General features: G+C 40.3%; 2 pseudogenes; both read right to left on the bottom strand.

The window, feature by feature from the left end:
* Positions 1-505: 505 nt before the first annotated feature.
* LOC121433978 lies at positions 506-1,494 on the bottom strand (annotated as a pseudogene).
* A 1,146-nt stretch (positions 1,495-2,640) lies between these two features.
* On the bottom strand, positions 2,641-11,654 carry LOC121433977 (annotated as a pseudogene).
* Between the last annotated feature and the right edge of the window lie 1,906 nt (positions 11,655-13,560).

The following is a 13,560-nucleotide window of genomic DNA, read 5'->3' as shown; positions in this document are numbered from 1 at the left end:
TTAGCAAGTACAACATCTGGTACAAGATACGAATTTCTTTGTCTAACATGACTAAATCACTATGAAGTTAATAAAATTGACCAAATTCATGATGACAGTTTTACTAAATATAATTAAGACCATTTTCCCTGTGCTGGAGACATGACTCCTTAGTTGAGAGCACTAGCTAGTCTTCAAGAGGTCAGGTTTAAGTCCTAGCAACCACACTTTGGTTGAGAGCAACCTCTCTAATTCCAGTCAGTCACAGGGCATTTGATGACCTCTTCTACCCTTTATGGGAAAGAGGTTTGTCTGTGCTTCATGGACATAATGCAGGTAAATTATCCATACACAATACTAATATAGTAATTTAGCAAATCCCTTCAAAGGAGAAGAAAATTGGAGAATAAGGTTTCTTTTATCACTGTAATTCTCTAAGATTTCTCTCTCAGGACAAGTTTGTGAGTCACCAGGAAGAATAAGTGAGAATAAATACATGCTTAACCTACTTTATGAAAATTTTGTCTTACCTACAATATTGCAGAAGTGAGAGTTCTTCAACAGTCACTGAACAGAAACATGAAAGAGATAGTTTCTCAATTTCTCACAACACTCAGGCAGAAGTCCATCCCTGTGAATCAACACAAGTGGGCTAAAAGTTGCATAACCAAGAGCCAGAAACTTTTGAACATTTGGCATCAAGGATTTTTCTGCTAAAGAGAGACTTAAAAATAGAGAAAAAGCACAGTCAGCCCAATAGAAGAAAACAAAACAGAGCATCAGAAGGAGGACACTCTGAGCAGCTCTCAGCTCAGGGGGAGTTCTGTAGAGAAGCTCAGAGTTCTGAAGGTAGAGGACATGCTGGTGGTGCTTGTGGAGAAGAAATATGAGGTAGCCACTGGCCGCTCCCATGGCTCCCTGAAACACAGCATCTCTCAGGACCATGAGAGGGAGAACAATCCATTTTGTTTGCTGACTTTCTAACATAAAATAGCAGTAGCCGTCTTCACTCTTAAACTGTGATATGTTCAGACTTGTACTTGTGATGGAATGGATTAGGTTCATAGGTATTAAAGCGTTGAATATCCAAAAGAATGAAAAGAATGGAAGGATGTGCCATGCAGACTGTGGTCTGAGCCTCCTCCACCCAGATGCTTTGGGACTGATGATGATGGCCTGGACCACAGTGAGGAGACTGCTGGTGCAGATGGAGACCCCACGGGCAACCCTCTGCAGGTAAATGGTGATCTTGCATCCTATATCATCTAGGAAGTTTCTCAAACCAAAAGCTGCCATAGTCTTTGGCAACCCGTTTGCAAGAAGCATTATGATGTTTGTAAAAGCCAAGTGGATGAGAATAAGATGTATGGGTTTCTTCTCAGGTCCTCCACACCATCTTATCATATAATTCACAGAAACAGAAATGTTCCCCAGCATGCCAAACACAGTCATGAAGAGGAAAACTATGTGCTTAATAAATTTCAAAAACATTTTTTCATTTCTGGGTAGAAAACCTTGTATTCAGGATACAAAGAGTTTTCAAGAAAGCATCAGTAGTTCTAGACATTTATGTGAAAAACAATTCACATAATAGCATTTTCTGATATACGAGAGTCAGTGATGGACACATGTGCTGCTGTAGACTGGGTCCCCGAACTCCTCCTCTTCCCTGTAGATTCTGAGTTATGTGTGTGCTCTGACAGGTGAGTTTGGAAACTGGAATAAGACTCTAAGGTTTTAAAGGAGATGTGTTTGAACTCTCTACTAGCAAAATTGACTTCTGTGAATGTGTCTGTGTGTGTGTCCCTGTTTATCTGTGTGCATGGATTATGCTAACTACCTCTCAGCATACCTGAATTGAACTTCATTTTTCTGCAACCAAATTTCTTCCTTTTTTCTCTATTTCATCATACCCCCCCCAGGTTCAAAGACAAAGGCTCCTTTCTTATTTTTATCTTAGTGTAACAGTTTCTAGTTATGCATTTGGCTTCAAAGCTTTGTAACTTCAATTTCTACATATTAATATTTTTAAAGTTTTTATGTTGACTCTTCTATGATTTCATTCAATATAAATGTTTTCTAGTTATTTTTAATAAATAGTTCTAAATGTCAAGTCCAATTGCACAACCTGTCCAGATAGAGGCCTTCAGTTAAAGCTGAATCATCAAAATAGAATGTGAAAAATTTCATAGAACTACCAGGCTGCAGTTAGGGATGGTGTCTAGCAGAACCTTGTGTTGCTTCCTAGAAGAGGGCTAGCAGAGAGCTGTGATCCTAGCGGATGACTTCAGGGCATCTGTAGCCCACTCAGTTACCTCAGGACACATAAGGGAACAGGGAACAGCTCTGGACCAGGGGATGCTGATGAGGTAAACCTAAGAACTGGATTAATGAGGGGTTATATACTGCCATGAGATGAGTGCATTTTGAGTCATGAGTCCTCAATGTCAACTGCATGTAGCACAGTAAGTAGGGGCAACGGTGTGAGCAGGTGTTCCACTATGTAAGAGTTCGTGTTAGCATTTGCTTCTGTGGGGCCTTTTGAACAGCAATTATGTCAGATTGTTTTGCAGCCTGATTTTCCTCCAACCTGTTTGTCAGGCAGGCTGCTTTTTATTTACCAGTCCCAGGTGATTCCAGAATTTGGTTCTGGGTAGGATGCTATTCTTCAACTTCTGGAGCTCCATTCTCATTTTTCAGGGATTTGTGGTAAGCTTTGGGCTCTGTTCTAGGATAAGAGGAATCTGAACATTAGAGTGGCTGCAAGGGTTTAAGAGTTCTTAGTACTTGCAATGTCTCTGTTCCCTGCCCTCCTTCCTGTTAAACTGACAGGATAACTTTACATGTCTATGTCCGGATGATCTTACTGGTGACCTTCATCAACCTAGCCTTGTTCTGAGATTTGTGATAGGTGGCCTCACGACTCTAGAAATGTCAGTTATTGCTTTCAACTGCTCCTTTAGCAAAGAGGTAATTATTGCCTGTGTAACTGAGTCCTAGAAGGCACAGTACCATCTAAATATCTGTACAAATGAAATGTGTTCCAGATATTAATAGAAGACACATCAGCATTCACTGCCATATTAAGAATAAAAAATTAAGTGTTTTGTCAGAGATTGGAATCTGTCAAAATCCCTGATATCAGTTCACTCAAGTACTGATGGAAGATATTAACATTTTCCTGTTTCTTTAATCCTTGTTTTCATAGGGATTTTTTTCCAGTCCCCTCTTCCCTTTTCCAAGCTTTAAGTCATAATTGAGACCAGGCTCTGATCTTCTAATAATTGATTCTTTTCTACTGAAATTACTGTAAGTGGAGGAAGAGATGTCTCATCTTCCACATTATTTGTGAAATGCTAAAGGAAATGAATTTAAAAGGTGGAATGGACTTATGCTTAAATTGATGAAGTAAGTTACATCCACTCATCCTGTTTTTCTCTAAAAGAAGTGAGCAAGCAGGCAAACAGACCAAACTAAAAAGATTATTGTTTTTTGCTGCATAGCATGGGATAAACTTAAGATGAGCTGTTTCAGGGTGTCCTCCTCCACAGCCTGGATCCTAAATAGTGCAGTTCTCAAGATGGTAACAATAACTGTACACTGAGTGTTATATTCTTCATAAATTCAGGCAAATAATGACTGAATTTAAGACAAGTGTTACATAACAGTATGTGATAAAATCTAGAGCCTTTAAGGATAAATACAAATGAAAACCCATCAAACAGAGTTAGAAGGCTATTGTAAAAACTATGCCACATATTAGAAAAATGAAAATGCATCAAAAGAGAAAAGTACAACTGTTACTAATACTAGTCACACTGTTGAAGTCACAGTGCTGGCAAACTGACACCAGAAATAAATAACTTTTTTCTTTCATGTATCTAATTATTTTTGAGAGAGAGAGAGAGAGAGAGAGAGAGAGAGAGAGAGAGAGAGAGAAAGACTTTCTCTGTAAACGACACTAGCCCTGAATGACAATTCCCTTGCCCCAGTCTTTCTAGTCTTGATGTTACAGTAATGTATCATGATTGCCTCCAGGGTTTGAGAGACATCTGAAAATCTTATCTGTCTTATTAATTCATTTAGAAAGGTAGCCTTAGTCAAAGACCCAGTCAGAGATCAATCATGATCCTCCAGCCTGCAAATGGCTACTGATGCTTCAGCATTTCGGTTCCATTTCAGTATCTCGAGGAATGTGTTTCCTTTGATCTTTCTGGAGGCAGGGACAGAAGGAAAGTGGAGGTCCTGAGATTTACAGAGCCTCTCTACTGCTCCCTGAATTAGTCAGGGAGATTTCTCTGCTTTAATGAAACTCTCCATGGCACAGCAGAGGGGATCGAAGCTCTTACCTCCATGTACTCACCTGGACCTCTGTGGTGCAGACAGGATCTGGAGCAGCTCTGGGAAGGTGACACTTTCCAGGTCATATTTGTACTTCAGGATTTGTGGGCTCTTGGCTTCCACCAGGTATTGCGGACTGCAAGTTTCATGTTGTCACAGTGTCAGGGGGAAGGAAGGCCTCTGCAGAGCCCTGGTCCCTAATTTTTTCCACAATTACTACATCTGTTTTGCTCAGAACCTATTTTAAGCTTTCTTAGGGATTAATTATTTTGATAGGAAGAATGTGAGTTGAGAAAATGAACAACTGACTATGTTTCTGTGTATGGAGCTCCCTGTAGTTCCTGACTGTTTTTCATCCTCACAAAGTGCCAAGCTGTGACCTGGGCAGAATCTGCTTCTGACACATGGACAAGTCTCTTGCTGTTCTTTATCAAATCCCTCATTGGACAGGAGTAGAATAAATGATTCTCAGCTCTAGGGATTCTGCTTAATAAGAAAGTTCCAAACATGGACCAGGACAATTTAGAGTCCCTTGTTCTAATTGTGCCCATCTGTAGTGAAGAAACTAAAGATCACACAGGCATTTCCTGCCCGATTTGCAGAAAGCTGTTTCACTCCCCCCAACAAGTGTTTCCTGCTATGTCTCCCTGGGAAGAGGACCTTGTGAGTGTGCTAAGTTTAGTAAGCTTCCCCTGGCTTGTGTGTCTCTTGCCACATCCAGAGGAAATAATTCAATCTGAAGGAAATAGCTATGCAGCAATGCCCCCATGATGCAATCTGTTGGTGTGGGATATTTCCACATGAGGAGTGATGGCTGGATTTTGAATTTGAGCCTCACCTGGACTATTAAACCCACATAGCACCCTTGGAGAAGAATTTATCCCCTGTACTTTCCTGTGTACTTTGTGCCCATCATTCATGACTCAATGCGCATGAATTTTATGATTTATTCATTTATCCTTACAAGTTTCTTTAGCACTTTTGGAAGGAGCACCAAGTAATGCCTAGAGGAGGCCACTGTACTCTGGAGAGTTTGCTACTTTCTCTGGCCACCTCCACTGGGCCCTGTAAACTGGACCCTGATAAGAGACATCTCCTGACTCTTCTTCCTCATTTTTCTCTTATGCACATTGTTCCTGGGGGAGCCAGGTCACATAATGTACTGGCAACTATTGCAGATTCAATGATCTGGGGTACAAACTCTTTATGTAAACTAGCAGCATGTGTTTAAGAACCATTTTCTAAAGGTATTACTGTGTGGCCTTGCGTCTATTTTTCACTCAGTTCTCGGTGATAATATACATAGTTGTATTTCAGATCCTGGACTGGATGGATTGGAAGTAGAAAAAAGAAAGAAAGAGAGAGAGGGGAGGGAGGGAGGAAAGAAGGGAGAGAGAGAGAGAGAGAGAGAGAGAGAGAGAGAGAGAGAGAAATGATGGAGAAAGGAATGAAGAAGGAAGGATGCAAGAAACAAAGAAAGCAAGAGTGTTTCTGTTTAAAAGGCTAAGAGGTCCCATAAATGATGCAGATTCCCACTGGTATGCAGAGATGATGTTCATAAATTGGAGATTGTGAAGAATAAGTGCATTTACACACCCTGGTCCAAAGGTCATGTGTGGTCACGTGTCCTCTCCCTCCCTGGCCTGGGTGAAAGGAGCAGTGCCCAGCACTGTGGATCCAGTGTAGCGCTGAAGAGGACTTTTCATTGACTGAGGAGGAGAGGTTTGGGGAGGGCAGTTAACATGATAGAAATGATTCACTTCAGTTTTAACCCATTATTCTGCCATGCTGTTCTAGTGAATGAAATTATGCTTTGTGACTGAGTGTAATACATGGAATACCTCTGTATTCCAGCACGTGGGAGGCAGAGTCATTATGACTGCAATGTTGAAACCTGCCAGTTTCTACTAGTGAGACTACCATACATGCTTGCACTGAGTGTAAGCCACCACACTTGGCCACCCAGACCTTGTAAATGAACCAAACGCCTTCCCTGCTGTTGCCATTTATCTCTATGAAATAATGAGCATCCCCATCTACAGCATTTCCTGCTGTGTTTCTCAAAGCAAGTATGTTTGGAGGGTCAGGTTTTAGAAAAGGAGATCCAGGGAAAATGAAGCAACAAATCCTAATCTTGATAAAAATTTGGCAAATGATTCCTGGTCTATAATACTAGTGAAAACTCAGTCTGGAGACTTGGAAGATTTACAGTTAAATTACTTCACGAGCAGCAGAATGGAGAATGAGGTGTCTGTTTCACTCGACTGTGAACTTTAGGTCTGCTTAGAGCTTCAATTTACCATAATTCTGTTCTAAATAAAAGTCTTCTTCAGAGCCGGGCGGTGGTGGCGCACGCCTTTAATCCCAGCACTCGGGAGGCAGAGGCAGGTGGATCTCTGTGAGTTCGAGACCAGCCTGGTCTACAAGAGCTAGTGCCAGGACAGGCTCCAAAGCCACAGAGAAACCCTGTCTCAAAAAAAAAAAAAAAAAAAAAAGTCTTCTTCAGCTACTGTGATGAGATTTAGTTTTGTTATTTACTGTCAAGGAATTGTTGTCTAAGGAGAAACTTAAAAATGCAGGAAACCACATCCTGTCCACTAAAGTAAAGAACACACAGCATTAGGAGGAGGACTCTGTGCAACTCTCAGCTCAGGGGGGTTTGGTTGGAAAACGTAGGGTTCTGCGTGTGCCAGTGGTACTTGTGGAGAAAAAGTACCATGTAGCCACTGCCCACCCATCTCTCTTCTTCAAAGTAGCATATTTCAATATGAAGTCGACATTTTTAAAATATATAGGTTAGTTTAATCCAGAAGTTTTCACAATCCAATGTGTTTTAGCAGCTGCCATTCCTTCATTAGTAAGCAAAGTATCTAAAGTTCGCACAGTAACATGCAGGATTCAGACTCTCTGTGTATTTCCCATCTTTATGTGGCTTATTATTAATTTTTTAACTTTAAAAGTTTTAAACTAAAAATGTCTAAAGACTTTACTATCATCTTTAAACTATTTTTTTATTTTATAACTGCATATACATTTTCTCTTCTCTCTCTCAGGCCTATGTATATTTATAAACACCTTGCAACCTGTTTAGAGTATTTCTCCATCTGAATCTGTATTGTTCTTTCATTGCCTGAGATGATCTTAAACTGCTATGGTAGTCACTGGCACTACTCAGCTTACCACATGTGTTGGCATAGAACATGTGGTTGGCTCCTTGCCTCTTGGCTCCCGGACAGTTTAGCTTCATGGCCAAGGTACCAGCAGGAGCCACCTTCACTGCTCCAGCTCTGGAAAGTTGTTGGGTCTGCTTTACCACCAAGTAGCACACTGCACACAGCTCATAAACCCCATTTAAGTGCTCAGTAGCAGGGCCACTTAAAGTGGCTGTGCCTCTGATTGCCACTAGCAATAAGCCTACCAAAGAAAAGGTGGTTACCAAGAAGCCATGCTCGGCTCTGTTTTCGTGTGTTTGTAACCCTTTTAAAAAGAGTTCTCACTTTTTTTTACCTTGATCTACATTATCCCACGTTTCTATGTTGAGTAATAAAATTTTTTATTACACATGCAATGTTTATTCCTGCAGAGAATGTTCACAAATATAAGACCAGTGAGAAGTTTCAGGGCATTTAAGTGCAGTGTGACTAAGCATTGATCATCTAGTGACTGACTGCACAGCACATGTCAGCCTTTCACAATTCTGTAAAGTCTTTTATGTGGGTGGAATCTTACAGACACTTTGAATAATCCCATAATAGACTTGTGGGACTAACATTAAGCAATCAAAAACATCAGGAACAAGATATGGAATTCCTTGGATAGACAGGATTAAGTTAATATGAATTATGATAAAATTTACCAAATTCATCTTCATGTTTCTAGTCATGGTAGAAGTAAACCAATTTTATGAATCCTAATTAAAGCCATTTTTTTTTAGTGCCTGAGAGATTGTTCAGTTATGAGCACTAACTAGTTTTGCTAAGGATCCTGGTTCAATTCCTGATAACCATATTTTGGTTCAGAACCATACGTCTTACTCCAGTCAGTAACAGGGCACTTGATGGCCTCTTCCACTCTCCAAAGGCACCAGACACACACAAGCTATACAGACATAATTCAGGCAAACTATTCATACACAAGGAATGAATATAAACATGAAAAAGTTTAAAGAATAAAGTCCCTTCCAAGTGTGGAAATAAACAGAATGACGTTTCTATATGACTATAATTTGCTATGGTCTTCCTCTCTCCACTCTAGGCTTGGGTCTCCAGGAAGATTGTCTGAGAATAAACACATGCTTAAACTGCAGGGTGAGATTTTGTGTTACCCACAGCATTACAGAACTGAGAGTTCTTTCACACTTATTGAACAGAAAAATTAGAGATAGTTTCTCTATTTCTTTCACTGAGCATGCCAACACTCAGGCAGGAATCCATCCCTGTGAATCAACACAACAGGGCTAAAAGTTGCATAACCAAGAGCCAGAAATTTTTGAATACTTCCTATGAAGGATTTTTCTGCTAAAGAGAGACTTAAAATTAAAGAAAAAGCACAGTCAGCCCAATAGAAGAAAACAAAACAGAGCATCAGAAGGAGGACACTCTGAGCAGCTCTCAGCTCAGGGGGAGTTCTGTAGAGAAGCTTGGAGTTCTGAAGGTAGAGGACATGCTGGTGGTGCTTGTGGAGAAGAAGTACCATGTAGCCACTGGCGCCTCCCATGGCTCCCTGAAACACAGCATCTCTCAGGACCATGAGAGGGAGAACAATCCATTTTGTTTGCTGACTTTCTTGCATAAAATAGCAGTAGCCGTCTTCACTCTTAAACTGTGATATGTTCAAACTTGTACTTGTGATGGAATGTATTAGGTTCATAGCTATTAAAGCGTTGAGTATCCAAAAGAATGAAAAGAATGGGAGGATGTGCCATGCAGACTGTGGTCTGAGCCTTCTCCACCCAGATGCTCTGGGACTGATGATGATGGCCTGGACCACAGTGAGGAAACTGCTGGTGCAGATGGAGACCCCACGGGACACTCTCTGTAGATAAATGAAGATCTTACATCCTATGTTACCTGGGAAGTTTCTCAAACCAAAATCTGCCATAGTCTTTGGCAATCCCTTTGCAAGAAGGATCATGATATTTGTAAAAGCCAAGTGGATGAGAATAATGTGTATGGGTTTCTTTTCAGGTCCTCCGCACCAACTGATCATATTATTCACAGAAACAGAAATATTTCCCAGAGTGCCAAACACAGTCATAAAGACGAAAATCACTTTCATAATAAAATTCAAAACGATTTCTTCCTTTCCACGTAGAAGAATTTGTGCCCAGGATTCAAACACTTTTCAAGAAAGCATCAATAATGTTACAAGAGGAACTGAAAAACACATTTTACACAATAGCATTTTCTAGTGTTCAAGAGGCAGCAATGGCCAGATGTAATGTCGAAAATTAAATCCTTGAAATACCTCCTTTTTCCACACTGTGGACTCTGGGATATTGTGTGTGCTCTCACAGGTGAGTTTGGTAACTGCTATTCAAAATGTCAAGTTTTAAAGAAGATTTTTATTTTTGAACACTACACTAGCAAAACTGACTTGTTGATGTCGTGTGTGTGTGTGTGTGTGTGTTTGTGTGTGTGTGTTTCTGTCTGTGTGCATGGCTTATCCTAGTTACCGCTCAGCACAGCTGAACTGAACTCCAAGATTCTCCTACCAAGATTTCTTCCTCTGTTTCTCATTCTATTTCATATTTCTCCACCCATTTCCCAAAATCTGAGGTTCACACTGACCCTGTCTGCCTTCCCCACATCACAGACACTGGGAAAACCTGCTGGGTCAGCAGCTGTAACATCTCTCAGATCTGCTAACTTTACCCTCCACACTGCTTCCTTCTTTTTCTGATATTCCTTTCTTATCTGCATCTTTACTAACATAACAATTTCTAGGTTTGCCTTTGGTGTCGAAGCTTTGTAACTTCTATTTCTGATTTAATCCCGTATAAATATTCACTGGTCAATTTTTTTTTTTGTGCAGCATGGTTTATGATTGTTAAATGCCGATAAACAATAAGAAGGGTAGATAAGTTAGGCTGTATTCATAATAACTACTTCAGTGAAATGAGTGCAAAACTACTCACAATGTTCTCTTTGAAGGTAGTTGATAACAGATATCTGCTTTATTCTTACATAAAGTCTTTGAATGTCATATACATATGACCAAAGTTCTAATATATATTAGATAATATTATAATAATAATAATATGTACATTAGATCTTTGATCACATTCACCCAACTACCCAACTCTCCCAAGACCCATCCCCTTCACTACCTACCCAACTTTGTGTCCTTTTTAAAAAAGCCCATCAATACCAATATGTGTTGCCCAAATATTCTTTTTTTTTATTTTTTAATATTTTTTTTAAATTTATTTATTTATTAAGGATTTCTGCCTGTGTGGGGACGAGGCAGAAATCCTCACTGGTCAATTTTTAAGGTAGTTCTCATTGTCAAATCAAATAGTAAAACCTTTTCAGGTAGGAGCTGACAGTTACAGCTGAATCATAAAAAGATATGCTGAAAAATTCAAGGATCCACCTGGTAGCAGCTAAGGAGTGTGTCTAGCAGAACCCTGTAGTGCTTCCTAGGAGAGGGGGTAGCAGAGAACTGTGACTCCAGTGGATGAGTTCAGGACATTTGTGACTCCTGTGAGTGTCATCAGGGCATCTCAGGAAGCAGGGATCAGCTCTCTACCAGGGGAGAAGATGAGGGGGATGGAAGAAAGGGATTAATGAGGTATTAGGTGCAGCCCTGAGATGAGTACAGTTAACAGCTTATGACTCCTCAGTATTGGCTTTGCACAGTACCGTAGATTCAGGCATACTGAGATGAGTAGGAATTTTCCCATCAAAAAAAAGTCATGATGTCATTTGCCTCTCTGTAGGGCTTTGTGTGCTAAAGTCATGTCAGCTTGCTCTGAAGCCTGGTTCTCTCCCTGTTTCCTTTCCAATCTGTTTATCAGGCATGCTGCTATATTCTTTTTCCATCTGAGTTGATTCCAGAACTTTAGCTCTCGGAAAGACGCTACTCTTTATTTCCGGGAGCTCCAGTCTCATTTCTCAGGGATTTGTGGTAAGCATTGGCACCTTTTCTAGAAGAAGCAGAGTCTGCATGTTCCATGAGTTTGTGTGCTCTGAGTACTTGGAATGCCTCTGTTCACACTGCTCTTCTTCCTGTGAAACTCACAGGATTGTTTTAAATGCTTATGTCCTGATGATGTCACCTGTGTCCTGCATAAACCGAGCCATGTTCCCAGGTTTGGGTTTATGTTGCCTCATGGCTCTAGAAATGTCAGTTATTGTTTTTTAACTGCTCCTCTGACAGAGGGGTATTTGTTGCCTGTGTTATCGGTAAGTCTAGAAATCACAATACCACCCCAAGTATCTGCACATAATGAAATGTGCTCCAGATATTAATACCAAACACATCAGCATTCATTAACATTTTTACAATAAAATTATGTGTCTAGCCAGAGGTTGGAATCTGTAAAAATCCTTCAATAATTCACCCTAAAACCTAACGGAAAGATATTAACATTTTTCTGTTACAAACACTAGTAATGCTGTATGAGTCACAAGACTGGCAAACATAGTTGTTAAAACAAGAAAATTCATATTTCTTTCGTCTTGCTATTTTTTGAGACAGAGTCTCTCTATGTAAACCAGGCTAGCCCTGAACAGCAAGTACCTTGCCTCAATTTCTCTAGTCTCGACGTGACAGGAGTGTGTCATGATCATCTCCAGGGTTTGACAGACATCTGAAAATTTTCTATATACTATTGATTCCTAAAAAAAGAAAAAAAAAAGAAAACAAGGAAGAAACCTTAATCAAAGACCCAACGAGAGTTCTGTCATGATACTTCATTCTGAGAACAAATAGCAATATGTCAGCATTTCTGTTCCATCTCTATATCTCCAGGAACTAGTCCCCTTTGATCTTTCTGGAGCAGGGACCAGCTTTGTCAGGTTCAGAAAGAAAGTCAAGATCCTGAGGATCACAGAGCCTGGCACCTGCTCCCTGGATTAGTCAGAGGGAGTCTTCTGCTTTAATGAAACTCTCCATGGCCTAGCTGAGGGGATAGAAGATCTTACCTCCATGCACTCACCTGAACCTCTGTGGTGCAGACAGGATCTGGAGCAGCTCTGAGAGGGGGACACTTGCCAGATCTTATTTGTACTTCAGGATTTGTGGGCTCTTGGCTGACATCAGGTTTTGAAGACTTCAAGTTTCATGTTGTCACAGTGTCAGGGGAAGGAAGGCCTCTGCTGAGCCCCGGTCCCTGAAGCATATCTTCCCTCTTTCCATAATTAATACATTGTCTTTTCTCAGAAGTAATTTCAAATATAATCAGGGCTTAATTATTTTGAGAGGGAGTATGTGAGGTGAGAACATGAACAATTAACCATGCTTCTGTATGCAGAGCTCCCCACAACTCCTAACTGTTTTTCATCTTTCCAAAGTACCAAGCTGTGGTCTGGCAGGCAACAACTCCTGAATGACAGCCAAAGTCCCTCTTTAAATCCCATTTTAAACAGGAGCAGAATAAATGATTCTCAGCTCTAGGAATTCTGCTTTCTAAGTAAATTCCAGACATGGACCAAGACAAGTTTAGAGTTCCTTGTGCCAAGCTATGGCCTGGCATGGACCAACTTGTGACACACAGATCAAGTCACTGGCTTTCCTTTCTTAAATCCATTCCTAGACCGGATTAGAATGAATGATGCTCAACCCTGGGGATTCATGTGCAAGTTTCACATATGGACTAGAACAAGTTGAGAGTCCTTTGTTCTACCTTTCCCCGTTGGTAGTGAAAGTCTTTGTTGTAACTGATCTTTTCATTCCTTCACATTGAATGTTATATGGGACTTGAAATGAATACTTTCTTGGTCTTATTCCAGAACCAATATTTACTCATCATAAAACTTCAGTGACATTTCTAATGCTTATGTGTACACAAAGGCAGACATTCCATTTACATTCCATTCTAGTTCCCAACAGAATCTACCTGTCCCAGATGGAAAATGATGTAAAGAAATATACAGTGCTAAGATTAGAAGTGACCCATTTAGAGGTCTATATCTGTCTGAATCTGTCTTTATTGTGTTTCTGTAAATATTTTCTCACCAGGATGGCTTATTAAAATGCTAAGCACTTCTCTAAGAACCCAAGCTGCAGCATTGCAAG

This window comes from Microtus oregoni, unplaced genomic scaffold (genome assembly GCF_018167655.1).
Source record: "Microtus oregoni isolate MIOR12 unplaced genomic scaffold, Mior012 000042F_ref0000377, whole genome shotgun sequence".
In the NCBI taxonomy this organism is placed as follows: domain Eukaryota; kingdom Metazoa; phylum Chordata; class Mammalia; order Rodentia; family Cricetidae; genus Microtus; species Microtus oregoni.
Note: the sequence above shows the minus strand (reverse complement) of the source record. Positions and strands in the feature narration are given on the sequence as shown.